Genomic DNA, 15,423 nt, shown 5'->3' with positions numbered 1-15,423 from the left:
TTCAAAGTCTCTAGGGATAATCATGACTCCTGTATTTGTCACTAATTTCATAAGTTTGATATATCACTCAAAGTCTAAATTTTAGAAATTTAGGCCTTAAAATAAGGCACGTAAATGAAATACAAAACCTTTATTTATAAATAATTGAAACTTACCACTGCCTTTATCACAGTCTTTATCATAATTATCATCCATATTATTTATTGAATACATTCTTTACACATGATTTACAAACAGTATTTCATTTAATTCTCAAAAATTTATGAGTAGATGTTGTTTTTAGTTGAGGAGACTGAAGTTCAGAAAGGTTAAAGTAACTCTCCCCAAATCCTAAAAGTCATCGATTTCCAATCTGTCACCTGAAGATGGTAGAGTCTGGCTGGAACCCTGGTTTATCTTACTCTGAAATTCACATACCCTTCACAGCAGCAGAGCTCATTTTATGACTAAGGCAAATATTAAGACACAAATTCCCTTGACAGCTAGATCAGTGTTTCTATCAGTCAGGGTCTAGTAAGAAAATAGAAATGATATCAGTCATACAAACAGGGAGAACTGAAGATAAATAATTATTACAGTATATAAAGTTGTTGCTTACATAACTGAATAAAAAGAGAAAAGTAGGCTATCACAGAAGTAGCAAATATAGGAAGAGGTAATCATGCCTATGGTGGGGAGAACAAAAGGAAGGACCAAAGGGACTGGAAGTACTAAAATGTGGAATGGGGACCCCACACAGTTGAAACTCAGAACTCTGAAAAGAAGCCTTTTGCTTGGCTGGTGGTGATTTTATGGAGTGGGAAAGAGTGAAGCTGGTTTTGAGAATGTTGGAAAAACTGCAAACTTTGGGAAGTTTCTGCGGTTGCTGCAATGATGAAGCACAGAAGACAAGCAGAGGCAAGTCCCTTTTCCCTCCTCCAGACTTACAGGTGCCTGAGGGTCCTTTTTAGCAGAGCCTTGCCTATAGCAACAAGGAATGCAGAAATGTGGATTGAAAAGACCCAGCTCCAACCTCAGAAAACATATAATAGAAGGTGAGTTTGGAGCTGAAATATAACTTAATAACTGGCACTGTGTTAAAGTTAATTATGGAATTTAGGATCAGCCCTTCATACATCCATGTGTTTATGGGAGAAGGTTAAATTTGTGTGATCTGGGATTTCTTTTAAACTAAATTTTCCTTTTTTACTTCCTTTATCTCTACTTTTTATCCCTCAAATACCTTAACTACAATCCCTTCCCATACTGATCTTTTATCACCTGGAATACTAAATTATGATTTCTAAGGAGTGGATAATAAAACAAAGATTCAAAAAGTAAAAAAGGTGGTGGCAAATGTGAAAAAATATTCTCATACCTAGTAAGTTCAGGCTTCATGATTTCACAAAGCAACTTGTATATTTGATATAAAATATTAGGTGACTTTTATTTTAACTTTCTTAATGGAGGGTAGAGAGAAAAATGTTCAGAATGTATGTAGGGCCTATCCTCACTACTTCCCCCCAACACATGAAGTAGATAGCAAAATAAATTATTTGTATTTTCACAACTGTATTGATTTCATAAATATTTTATGATTAAACCCCATTTTCTCATATAATATCCCTGTTGATAAAATTATTTTTGCCTTTAACAACAGTACTTGGCAGGAATACAAAGTAAGAAAAATAATCAGTGTGAAAGTGCATTTCCTTTATGAGAACTCTGCAAGTACCAAAGCATATAGATCAAATTTGTGTCAGTTCTTTTAACTGATGCTGAAATATGGTTCTGCAAGCAAATATAATCAATACATATTTATTAAGTTCCTGCCATGTGCCAGGGTCTAAGCATTGGGAATTCAAATTAGAAGGAAGTAAACAGCATCTAGATACAGAAGAGATTAAAGGAATTATGGAAAATATTATGTATGACTCTATGTCAATAGATTTTGCTGTCCAGATGGAATGGATACATTTAGGAAAACATGTATTATAAATGATTCAAGAGGAACAAAAAAAACTGAACAGTCATTAATCTGAAGGTAATTAAAATTTGTCAAAAAGTAAAACTCAGTGGTGATGTCTGGCCCAAATGGTTTAACCTGTTCTAGCTCATTTTTAAGGACATGGGCTTGACTAAATTGAGAGACAAAATTTTATTTGATAGAAAAACAGGATAGAAATATTTAAGTCATTCCCCAATTAACACATGAATACAACATATATCTGTTTTTTATTCCAATGTCTGGAAGAGAAACCATAGCGCCTGCTCCTTTTTCCTTCACTGTTAAGGAACATTCAATATTTTAACATGATTGCAATCAATTCTCCACCTAACTTACCCATGTACAGAGGAGTATATTACCTGTTAAGTGAGTTTAGGCTAAGTAGATAGGGATGAATAGCCTCAACACATTCCCCTTCTCTTTCTTTGAAACTTGTTTGCTTATAGAGTATGCTATCTAATGTGTTATCTGCAATAAGCTAAATAGTATATTTGCTGTGCGTTGGGGCACACATAATTTTCTTGCACTCAATGACTGGATAGGTAGGTCCAATTCTGGGACCTAGATTTAGGAAAACCATTATTTTATAACATCTAGGCATGTCTTTCCATCTAGACTTTACCTGTAATAAAGGTGATACTTTAACTTTATTTGCCTAATGTGTTTTCTGTATTAGTGATAATACTTATGGAGCTTCAGCAAAGTGCAATACTTCCTAATATCTTTTACTTGAAGGCTGAAAATTTTATTTTAACATTCTTCTGGAAAAATAAATATATTGACCAAAAAGCAACTAAATTTGAGGAAAATAAAACATAAAGTAGAGTATGGGTGCTTTTCCCTATCAGATATTAAGACATATCATCAAGCTTCTGTAAATAAAGTGCATTATTACCAAATGATCTGATCTGTCACATCTGGTAGTATATTAGGTGGCTATAAATAGTATGGAACTGGAAAATATCAGTAGACAATGAACATGAAAAGGTTTTATGTTTCCTTTATCATGCCCTAGGCTACATTATAGAAATATCTATTCTGATGTCTACTTTTGTCACCAGTGAATTCAGGATGTCAAAAGGCTATGCTTTATGTCATCAGAACTCATCTTCTTTGTCCATTGTATTTTTCCAGTACTACAATATAATTGCCATTTTACCTGCTGTGATAGGCTGTCCACATTTCCTGGACCTGAATATTTGAATTTCACATTCCTTCAATGCTGTTTACATATGCACATATAAATCATTTACTTAGACACTAGTACATTAGGGACTAATTGTGTGTCACATGAAATGTACTGCGCTATGCATATAGGTTCCTTGCCTTCAAAATTAAGTATAATTACTCTTTGAATACTGAAATCCACTTCGAGAAATAGAATATGAGTACAAATCTATGTAATTGACAAGGTTCAAGCAAGTTTACTCTGGTATTTCAGAATAGTGAGTGTTTTATAACAAATCATAGGCAGTGACTAAAGTGAAATACACAATTAAAAAATAACACAAGAAAATTGAAAAATGACTTGGGATTGTTCAATTTTTATGAATAGGTTCTGGTATTATGTTTCCCCTACATCATTCTTGGGGTCAGGATTGATAAGAACATGACTAATATGTGACTAAATGTTGAATTCCTACAATTTAATGAAATTTTGGATCTCTCCCTTTCCCACTTGCTACCTCCAAAATAGGCATAATGGCTGGAGTTCCACTGTACCATTGTACCTTGTAGAGAGAAGCTAAATATGGTGGGCCAGGAAGATAGGAGCGCTCTGAGATTCTGAAAATACTGTGAAATCACCATGGTGTATTCTGGACTCCTAGACACTGAACTCTGTGAAAGGTACCCAATTTCAACCTTGTATAGGCCACTGTTGTTTCCAGTGTCTGTCACTAGCTGTGAAACATTATTTCTACTTATATTGCCACAAGAAAATGTATCTTAAAAATCTGGAAAATAGATAAAGCAAAATGAGTCTAGAAATTTCAGTTGAACAGAACAGAAAATTAAGAGAAGTTCAGTGAAGCTCCAAGCCCAGATTTAAAGGCCTGAGGGTGTTCATTGAAGTGATTAATTAATCAACAAGTCAGAGCAGTGACAAGTATTGACTATTGCCACATTCCTCATTTGGACTAAAAAACTGGAAACAGAGGTATTTGTCTTTAGATTAAATAATTGGCTCAGTAACTGAAAAGATAAGGAAGACTTATAGAAGGCCACACAAATTCCTGGAGAAAAGCAACCAAAAACAGTCTATTCAGATAGCATTACCTTCCTCTATCCCATAATCCCAGATAGGGTACAAAATCCAAAAAAGAGAGATGATTAGGAAAACTCAGAAGTAGAGATTAGCAGACAGCTTTGAATCATGAAACATCTTTGAAGAAAATCAGTTCTTTGAAAGAAAGGTTCCAAATCAAAAGAGCAACGCCGCTCAAGAAAAGTATTTAATACAGCAAATAGAATTTAAAATTAGAAAAATATAATTTCATATACTCGAGAGAACATCAGATTTTTTAAAAGGTAACTACGGATCATGGAATTTTTAAATGTGATTTAAAATTAATTGAATTTATAGTAAAGTATCCTTCCACTTATTTGACAAATATTTATTGAGCTCCTACTTCTAAGGTTCAGTCCTGTTTCAGATAACCTGTTGTAAATGGGAAGAAAACAGTACATGGCTTTGTTTTAATATAATTTTATTTCATATGGGAGGCACAATGAGTACAAGATGTTGCTGCCACTCTCTTTGAAACCTACTTAAAGAGGGAGAAAAGAAAAATAAACAGAAAAGTTTATTAGAACAACTGAATGTTCAATGAAAAGAGGAAATAGAAGTAAGCATAAATCAAAATTTATGAGAAAGGGCTGTGAATGCAGGACAAATCTTAATTCTTTTAGTTTTTTAATTTATGTCCTGGTTTGCCTCAATATTCAAGAGAAAATCTATGCCTTTCAAGGTTTCAGGAAATACATTCGTCAAAAGTAGATGGTACTTTCACAAGGGAAAACACCTATCACCCCAGGAGGTACGGGTGTAGGTTTCTTGTCAGTATGTACCTGAAACAACCTGAAACCTCAGATGAGAGAAAATGTGCTAAAAAGTGAGGATTCAATAATATGCTATCTTTTCAAGAAGCAGGCCATCAGAGTGATAGCATAAAGGGGAAAAAGTAACTTGGAGTCAGTTTTGCAATATATTATCTTAGTTATATATGAATACCATCTTGCTAAATCCAATGGTTGGTTTTTGATCTCCATTTTGGTGGGCATTTCAACTGCATTTGACAAAGCAGACTAATCATTTCCTGTTTCAACCCTTTCTTCCTTTTGCCCTGGTACATCAAATATTCTTAATTTTAACCACACTCCACCTGTAACTCCTTCTGAGTATCCTTTCCTATCCCCTCCCCTTCCTTCCCTAGTTCCTAAGTATTGGATTGCCACATGCCTACTCCACAGTTCCTTTCCACTGCCTATCAATATTCCCCCTGCCTAAGTGATGTCATCTAGCCCTACAATTAGTACCATTTATGAGCTAATAACTTCAAGAGTTATCTGTAGCCCGAATATCTCCCTGGGAATTTGATTAATAATGTACTCCCTGCTTAAAAACTCAACTATCCAATAGTCAGCTAAAATTAAGCATGCCCAGTGTTCAAAAACGAATTCCCAATTCTCAACCTTTTCTAGACCCACATCTTCTCAAGGGGGATAGTAAAATTAAAAGGCCACACTGATTCACACAGTAGCTCAGGACAGAAGCACAGTTGTCATTCCTGATTACAATCTGTCTTCCATATCCTTACCAATAATGAAAGGTAGAAGATTAAAATAAGGCAAGCCCAGAACAAGTTGTGCTGGCAAAAAGTAAATGTGTGATTAAGGGAAAAAAAGAAAAAAGTGATGAGGGTTTGTTGAAAGAACATAGGAGTCAATCTGAAGGAGTTCATCATGGCCCAAAGCTTGAAAAATGTGATCAACAAAGTAAATACTGATAATACTGGGTTTTAACTCACAGATTCATTTATAGATGATAAAAGAGAAACATGGTTTGAACAGACTCAAAGTATTTCCCCTAAAATATATTTCTTTATAACAAGGATTAATTTAGTAACTTTTTGCAGTTTTATGGTTTTATTAACACAAATACAATGTGTACACAAGCTGTCTCTTCATTTTCTTCGCTGTGCAGCCTGGCATTGGGGTTGGTGACTCTGATGGACCCTGGGCTGCTCTTTCCACAATGACTGGGGTTCTAGAAGAGACGATGTGAGCAATCTCAACGCAGTAAGCTTTGTCGCACATCAGCAGTCCTTCAAGCTCTTTGACAATGTGGACCAGGAACTTCCAGAAGCCATTGGGTAGCATGTGCTCTGTTTTCTTGTTGCTCCCATAATCAATGCTGGGCATCAAGATCTGGCCCTTGAATCTTCTTCACACCCTACTGCCAATGCCTCTGGGTTTCCACCAGTTATCCTTAATTTTGACATATTGGTCTGACTGGTGCCAGATGAACTTCTTGGTCTTTTTGAAGATCTTAGGCTTTACAAGGCATCTAGGGCAGCCATCATACCAGGTAGGAGATGGCTGCCCATTTTAGTAATTTATAGTTGAGAAACTCTGCAGACACTACCAAAGCAATGAATCAAGTGTAATATCCTAAGTAACAAGATTATCATATCGACCTCACGCACTACTTCATAAGATGCGCTAAAAAGGATGCAAATTTTTTGTGTGATATCCTTGTCAAAACAGCATAAATTCATCACTTTTTAACCATGAGAAAACATCAGACAAATCCGAATTCAGGGGCATTCTACAAAATAACTGATAATTCTCCAAAAGTTTCAGGATCATGAAAGAAAAGGAAAGATTGTGGAACAATTGAAAATTGGAGAACCCAAAGGAGAAATAAAAACTAAATGCAACACTACTCACATATTAGAATAGCAAAAATCTGGAATACTGGAACCACCAAATGCTTTCAAGGATGTGAAGAAATAAGAAGTCTGATTCATTGCTGATGGGAATACAAACTCCACAGTATGACATTATGGAAAGGCAAAACTATGAAGACAGCAAAAAGATTAGTGTTTTCCAGGGGTTAAGTAGGAAAGAAGGATAAATGGGCAGAATATAGAGGATTCAAATATAGACAAATTCTGCCCATTTGTCCAGATATAGAGGAATTTTAGGGCAGTGAAACTATTGTGTATAATACATGTCATTTTACATTTGTCAAAGCCCACAGAACATACTACACCAAGAGTGACCCGTAACGTAAACCACGGACTGGGCGATAATGACACGTGAATGTAGGTTCATGGGTTGAACCGCTCTGTGCCACTCTGATGAGGGCTGCTGATAATGGGGGAGGGCGTGCATATGTAGGGATGTGGTTATATAGAAACTGTACTTGCCATACCTGCTGTGAATCTAAAACTGCTCTAAAACATAGTTTATTAATTTAAAACAAAAAGTTAAATGCAACATAGTATTCTAGACAGGCTCCTGGAAGAGAAAAGGACATTAGTGGAGAAAGGGGTGAAATTTTAAAAAGGAATGTTAATTTCCTGTTTTGACAAAATTATGTTATGTAAGATGTTAATATTAGTAGATGCTGGGTGAGCAGTAAATTGAAACCTTTACACTGTTTGTAAGTTTTCAGTAACTTTAAAATTACTTCAAAATAAAAGTTTTCCAAAAAAAGGTACAAACTATTATGAAAGATTTGTGTGAAGAACTAAAATCTACAATTTTTAAATGTTAAATTTCTTGGAATTGTTTTAGGGATAAAATTATCTGACTCAATAATTACAAATTGCTATATATATTATGTATATATCTGACCCCTTAGAGGGCTCACGTTTTTCATTTCATGATGGAGGATGAAGAAGAAAGTTGGACAGTATCTTAATTCCTTCAGGCTTAAAAACGGTGAAGAGTTCAAATAAGAACTGGTCATATAGCTTCCTGCAATTGTGACCCTCTGCTAAGTTCTGTTGTGCTTGCCTATTATCAAACGTCCCTGTCACAAGCTATACCTTATCTGCATCTAAACTTCCCAGAGAGACAACAGCCTGAAAAATTCCCAATCTTGGCCTAACTGGCTTTTTTATAAACTGAAAAGAAGTTGGGGACTTTTCCTTTAATATGTGTGAAACACACTCTCATGTCTGAGGCTCTGAGAAGTACATGCAACCTCCCATCTTTCATTCTCATTCTTAAAAGAGAGAATAAGAGAATGGACTTTCTGCTTGAGGTTTAAATGGAAGGAAAGATTGGAGTCCTGAAACCTCATTACCCTTCTATCCAAACTCTCAGTAACCAGAACCTCTTTGAAGAAAAAAAAGCTCAAAATGGAGTATAATTTTAAGGAAAAGCCAAAAATTTTTATAAAATAATATCCAGTGTATGTCTAAATTCAGTAGTGAAAGCAGACTGAACATTATTCCTTTAGGGAATATCTATTTGGAACCATTTTTCTAAAAAGTAAATACTAGAAAGTAAGTTGACAACTATTTTCTACATATTTTTATACCAATATGGAATTTTTTTAACCATTATATATAAAAAGTACTAGTTTCCCAAAATAAAAACTGAACAAATGGGCCTACATCAAACTAAAAATCTTCTGTACACTAAAGGATACCACCAGCAGAACAAAAAGGCAACCTACAGCATGGGAGAATATATTCATAAATGACTCATCTCATAAGGGGTTAGCATTTAAAATATCTAAAGAACTCATATGCAACACCCAAAAGATGGGTGGAGGACCTGAACATACATTTCTCCAAAGAAGTACAAATGGCCAAAAGACACATGGAAAGATGCTCTATACCACTAATCTTCAGGGAAATGCAAATTAAAACCATAATGAGCTATCCCCTCACACCCGTTAGGATGGCCAATAGACAAGAAAAAACAAGTGTTGGCAGAAGGTGTGGAGAAATGGGACCATCCTACACTGTTGGTGGGAATGTAAATTGGTACAACTGCTGTGGAAAGCAGTATGGAGGTCCCTCATAATTAATGAAAAATAGAAATACCATTAGACACAGTAACTGCACTTCTAGGAATTTACCCAAAGAAAACAAAATCCCCAATAAGAAAAGATATACACACCCCTTTGTTTATTGCTGCACTATTTGTAATAGCCAAAGATACAGAAGCAATCTAAGTGTCCTTCAATAGATGAATGGAGAAAGAAGAGGTGGTACATGTACCTAATGGCATATTACTCAGCCATATAAAGAAAAGAAATCCTCCTGCCATTTGCAACAACATGGATGGATCTAGAAGGTACTATGCTCAGTGAGCCAGGTCGAGAAAGATGATTACCATATGATTTTACTTACTTCTGGAATATAAAACAAAGCAAAACAGAATGAACAGAACAGTAGTAGACTCATAGTTACTGAGAAGTGATCAGTGGTTGGGTTGAGTGAGTAGGGTTTGTGAGGGGAATACAGGTGCACAAAAATTCTCAATCATAATATAAGCTGGCCAAGGGGATAATAATAATAGTTCAGCATGGAGAATACGGTCAATGATTCTGTAACATCTTTCTATGTTGACAGGTAGTAACTGCATTAGAGGGTGTGAGGATTTAATAATATGGGTAACTGTTGAACTACTGTGTTGTATATTTGAAACCAATATATGATTGAATATCAAGAATACAACAATTAAAAAATGTATTAGTTTCCAAAGAGCATTCACAAGAAAATCTCAAAATAGATATCTTTTTAAAAATCCACAACTAATCAGTCCAACAGTCCTAGGATGACAGAGGCAATTAAGGCCCTGGGAAGACATAAAATTATCTAGAAGGAGTATTTAAAACAGTAAGGAATCTGACTTAGAAAAATTTTCTGCTGAATCAATGCTGAAATGCCATTATTATTATAAATGAACAGTGAACAGACTCACCATTATTCAAAGATATAAATACCCCAAATTCAGTTATCTTCAAATTCTCCTCTCAGAGTTCTCTCCTGGGACATAAAAAAGAAAATATTTCTTCTTTTACCAAATCCTTGCCCATTGCAGGTAAGGGTAGAAAACAGCCACCAGAGTAAGAGGCAGTTTTCACTATTTGCTTGCTAGCTGGAGAGGATATTTCCTTAGAGATCTAAGTAATTTCATTTGCTACTAAATTAGGTGTTGTGGAGCTTTTCATGTATAAACAGTGTAAGTTGAAACAGTGTTCAAGGGTAAAATTCAGACCTATCAATTTGAAGATTCCTTCTTGAAGAAGTGGTCCAATCTATACTTTTGCATTTAGTAAAACACTGCTTGAAGTGGAAATCAATTCCTAAGTTAATTTAAACTTGAAGCTGTTTAAGTATCCAGGAGTCTCAGAGCTCCTTGAAGCATTTTGTTATATTATTCCATTAGGGACACAAATATTCTTATGAAACACAAAGGTTACATATTGACTTTGTATATGTCATATAATAAGGCACACTCTGCACATAATACAGTGATATGAATAAAATTTAACCACGATTTCCCAATAATTTCAAATCAATCAGCTATTTGTTTAAAAAAATGGAATATTAATAAATTACTGAAAGGTGCCAAAATGGTCATCAGCTTCACTATTTCTACTTCTGTCCTATCCTCTCAGAACTTTTCACACTCATCAAATAATATCTTCCAAGTCAAAACCCAATTTTTAAAAAGAAATATAAATAATTATATAAAGGGCAACTGAAGATCATTTTGGAAGTGTTTCCCCCCATCTAGCCTCCCATAAAAGAGTTTATTATAAGCTTCAGGAGAATTTTATAAAATTCAAGGAGAGAAAGTACAGTTTCTCAGGAGGAACAGGACCTTGAAAATTAAAAAGTATCTGGATTTCTCTCTCTCTCTCTCTTTTTCTCTGCTTCGGGGTCATTTACTCCAATTCTACCTACATTTCTGATTGGTGGGTTCCCCAATGGTACCAACCCAGATTTTTTTGTTCCCAGCACTTACAGAGAAGACTGACAGTATTCTCTATTCTCTGAGGCCCAGTTTTATATTCCTAAAGAAAAGACTGTATTTTCCTACATTGGTTCAACTCCTTAACCAAGGGGAGGAGATTCGGAGGGGTACAAAGGATCACAAAGGGCTCAACCATGAAAAAAAATAAAAGGAGGAAAATACTAACTCAAAGTTATTACAAAAAACAAAAACAAATTAAAGTGCAATGTCTCTAATTAACCTAAATTCCAAAATAAAGCATCAACAAATTTAGGTCCAGAAATATATAAAAAAAGACAATGCATTATGTCCAGTTGGGGTCTATCTCAGAAATACAAAGTTGTTTTAACATCTGGAACCAATCAGTTCAATTCATTACATTAACAATAAAGAAAAAATAAACAAATTATCTCAATAGATGGGGGAAAAAACATTTGGAAAATTTAATACTCAGTGATTGTTTTTCAAAGTCTCAGCACATTAGGAATATAATAAAGGGTACTTATGAAAAACATATTGTTAATGTAATATATAATGGCAAAATATTGACTATTTTCCCTATAAGATAGAGAATGGAGCTTCGATGTCTGAACTCACTTCTTTCATTCAATATTAGGCTGATGGCCCTATCAAAACAAATCAGATAATAACAAAAATATTACAAAGATCAGAAAGAAAGAAATAAAACTACTACTCATGATGGATTATTTTATGTTTCAGTATGGTGGGGCCATGGTTCTCAGATACTTAGTCAAGTATTATTCTGGATATTTCTATGAAGTTGTTTTAGGGTAAGATTAACAATTAAATTGGTGGACTTTGAGTGAAGTAAATTGCCCTTTATACCTGGTGGGTCTCATCTAATCAGCTGAAGGCCTTGATAAAGCAAACAAAGACTGACCTCTCCTGAGCAAAAAGGAATTATCCTGAGCAAAAAGGATTAGGGACTTGAAATACAGCCTTTCCCTGAGTTTCTGGCTTGCCTCATCAGACTTTGAACTAGCCAACTTCTATAACCATGTGACCCAATTCCTTAAAACAAATGTTTGTTACTGTATATAAATACACATCTTGTTCTGTTTCTCCAGAGAATTGTGGCTAATACAGGTATTTACACAAGAGAAATGAAAATCTAGGTCTACAAAAAGACTACACAAAATTGTTTTTAGCAGCTTTATTAAAAATAGCCCCAAACTGAAAAAAATCCAAAGCTCTATTAAACTGGAAACTACTTATAACTTCATCAACAAGAGAATGGATAATTAAAAGTCTAGTATGATTATGCAATGCAATACTTTTAGCAATAATAGGAACTAAGTTCATATATATGAAACTTCATGGATGAATTAAAAAATATGGCACTGAATAAAAGAATCCAGATACAAAAGTGTATATGAAGTTTCATGAAGTTCAAGAACAGGGAAAATTAACTTACAGTGATTGAAATGAGAACAGTAGTTATCTATGGGGGAAGGGAAGAGGTGCAATGGATTGGTAGGAAGTATAAGGGAATTTCTGGATAATGGAAATATTCTATAACTTCGTTGCAGAATATATAAGATTTGTGCATTTAACAGTATAAACCTGTACTTCATTGCAGTAATCAAATAAAGATGTAAGTAAATAAAAAAATTTAAATGGGAACAGGATGGAATTTTAAATAATATGGTCTGGTCTGAAAATACCTAATTAGAAAAGTGACTTTTTAAAAAAACTCTACACAACCTTATATTGGTTTCAAATATACAACATGGTGGTTCAACCGTTACCCATACTATTAAATCCTCACCCTCCTCTAGTGTGGTTACTATTTATCAACAAGAGAGATGTTACAGAATCATTGACTATATTCTCCATTCTGTACTACCGTCACTGTGAGCAGCTTATATTGCAATTGGGAATTACTGTGCCCCTTTAGCCCCCTCACACTCCTCCCCTACCTACCCAAATCTCTCCCACATGGTAACCACTGGCCACTTCTAAGTATCTATGAGTCTACTGCTATTTTGTTCATTCTCTTTGCTTGGTTTTTACATTCCACAAATAAGTGAAATCATATGGTATTTATCTTTCTCCACCTGGCGTATTTCACTGAACATAATACCCTCTAGATCTATCCATGTTGCAAATGGCAGGAGGATTTTCCTTTTTATGGCTGAGTAATATTCTATTGGGCACACATACCACATCCTCTTTATCCATTCATCTACTGATGGACACTTCGGTTGCTTTCATATCTTGGCTATTGCAAATAGTGTGGTGATAAACAAAGGGGCGCATACATCTTTTCGAATCAGGGATTTTGTTTTCTTTGGGTAGGGTAAATTTCTAGAGGTGGAGTTATTGGGTTTAATGGTATTTCTATTTTTAGTTTTTTTGAGGAACATCCATACAGCTTTCCACAGTGGCTACACCAATTTACATTCCCACCAACAGTGTAGGAGGGTTCCCATTTCACCCCATTTTCACCAAGATTTGTTACTTCTTGTCTTTCGGATAGTGGCCATTCTAACAGATGTGAAGTGATATCTCATGTGGCTTTGATTTGCATTTACCTGATGATTAGCAATGTGCAGCATCTTTTCATGAGCCTGCTAACCATCTGAATTTCTTCTTTGGAGAGATGTCTGTTCAGATCCTCCACCCACTTCATAATCAGTTTGTTTGTTTTTTGAGTGTTGAAGCATATGAGTTCTTTATATATTTTGGATGTTAACTCCTTATGAGATGAGTTGTTTATTAATATATTTTCCCATACTCTAGGTTGCTGTTTTGTTCTGCTGAAGGTGTCCTTGCTGTACAGAGAAGCTTTTTAGTTTGATGTAGTTCCACTTGTCCATTTTTGCTTTTGATTCCCTTGCCCAAGGAGTTGTGTCCAGGAAAAAATTGTTCAGACTTATGTCTAAAAGATTTTTGCCTATGTTTTCTTTTAAGACTTTTATGGTTTCATGACTTACATTTGGGTCTTTGATTGATTTCAGGTTTACTTTTGTGTATGGAGTTAGACAATAATCCAGTTTCATTATGTTATATGTAACTGTTCAGTTTTCCCAACACCAGTTGTTGAAGAGGCTGTATTTTTCCCATTGTATATCCATGGCTCCTTTATCAAACACTAATTGGCCACATGTATGTTGATTTACATCTGGGCTCTCTATTATGTTCCATTGATCTATGGGTCTGTTCTTGTGCCAATATCAAATTGTTTGATTACTGTAGTTTTATAGTAGAGATTGAAGTCTCTACTTTACAAAAGTAGAGGCTTTGTTCTTCTTTCTCAGGATATCTTTGGCTATTTGGGTTCTGTTGTGGTTCCATATGAATTTTAGAGCTATTTGGTCTAGTTCACCAACGAATGCTGTTGGTATTTTGATAGTGATTGCATTGAATCTGTATGCTTTGGGCATGATAGCCATTTTGACAATATTAATTATTCCTTTCCATGAGCACAAGATATATTTCCATTTATTGATGTCTTCTTAAATTTCTCTCACGAGTGTCTTCTACTTTTTGGTGTATAGGTCTTTCACCTCCTTGGTTAGGTTTATTCCTAGATATTTTATTCTTTTTGATGCAATTTGTAAATGGAATTGTTTTCCTTATTTCTCTTTCTGCTAGTTCATTGTTAGTATATATATGTATATATATATATACATATATATACACAACATTTCTTTGTATTAATTTTGTATCCTGCAACTTTACAGAATTCAGTTATTAGTTCTAATAGTTTTTTGTAGACTCTTTAGGGTTTTCTATATACCCTACAGTCATCTGCAAGTAGTGACAGTTATTGTTTTGTTACCAAAATGGATACCTTTTTTCTCTTTACCTTGTGTGATTGCCGTGGCTTGGGCCTCCAGTACTATGTTGAATAAAATTGATGAGAGTGGACATCCTTGTCTTGTTCCTAATCTTAGAGGAAAAGTTTTAAGTTTTTGCAATTAAGTTTGATGTAGGCCATGGGTTTGTTGTATATGGCCCTTATTTTGTTGAGGTTGTACCCTCTAAACCCATTTTTTTGAGAGTTTTATCATTTGAAGTTGTTAAATTTTGTTAAATGCTTCTTCAACATCTATTGAGAGGATCATGTGGTTTTTATTCTTCTTTTTTGTTAATGTGGTGTATGATATTGATTGATTTACAAATACTGTACCACCCTTGAATCCCTAGAATGAATCCCATTTGGTCATAATGGATGATCTTTTGATGTATATTTGAGTTTAGTTTGCTAATATTTTGTTGAGTATTTTTCCATCTATGTTCATCAGGGATACTGTTCTATAATTTTTTTGTGTGGTGTCTTTGTCTGGTTTTAGTATTAGAGTGATGCTGGCCTGATAGAATGAGTTTGGAAGTATTCCCTCCTCTTCTATTTTTTGGAATACTTTAAGGGGGATGGGTATTAACTCTTATTTAAACATTTGGCAGAGTTCAGCTATAAAACCATC

At 34.6% G+C, this 15,423-nt stretch overlaps 1 pseudogene; it reads right to left on the bottom strand.

Annotated features, from left to right (window-relative positions):
* Nucleotides 1-6,125: 6,125 nt before the first annotated feature.
* Nucleotides 6,126-10,049, bottom strand: LOC118933547 (60S ribosomal protein L32-like; annotated as a pseudogene).
* Nucleotides 10,050-15,423: the final 5,374 nt, after the last annotated feature.

The sequence above is a fragment of the Manis pentadactyla genome, chromosome 8, assembly GCF_030020395.1.
Source record: "Manis pentadactyla isolate mManPen7 chromosome 8, mManPen7.hap1, whole genome shotgun sequence".
Taxonomy (NCBI): domain Eukaryota; kingdom Metazoa; phylum Chordata; class Mammalia; order Pholidota; family Manidae; genus Manis; species Manis pentadactyla.
The sequence above is the reverse complement of the archived record's forward strand: the minus strand, read 5'-3'. Positions and strand labels throughout refer to the sequence as shown.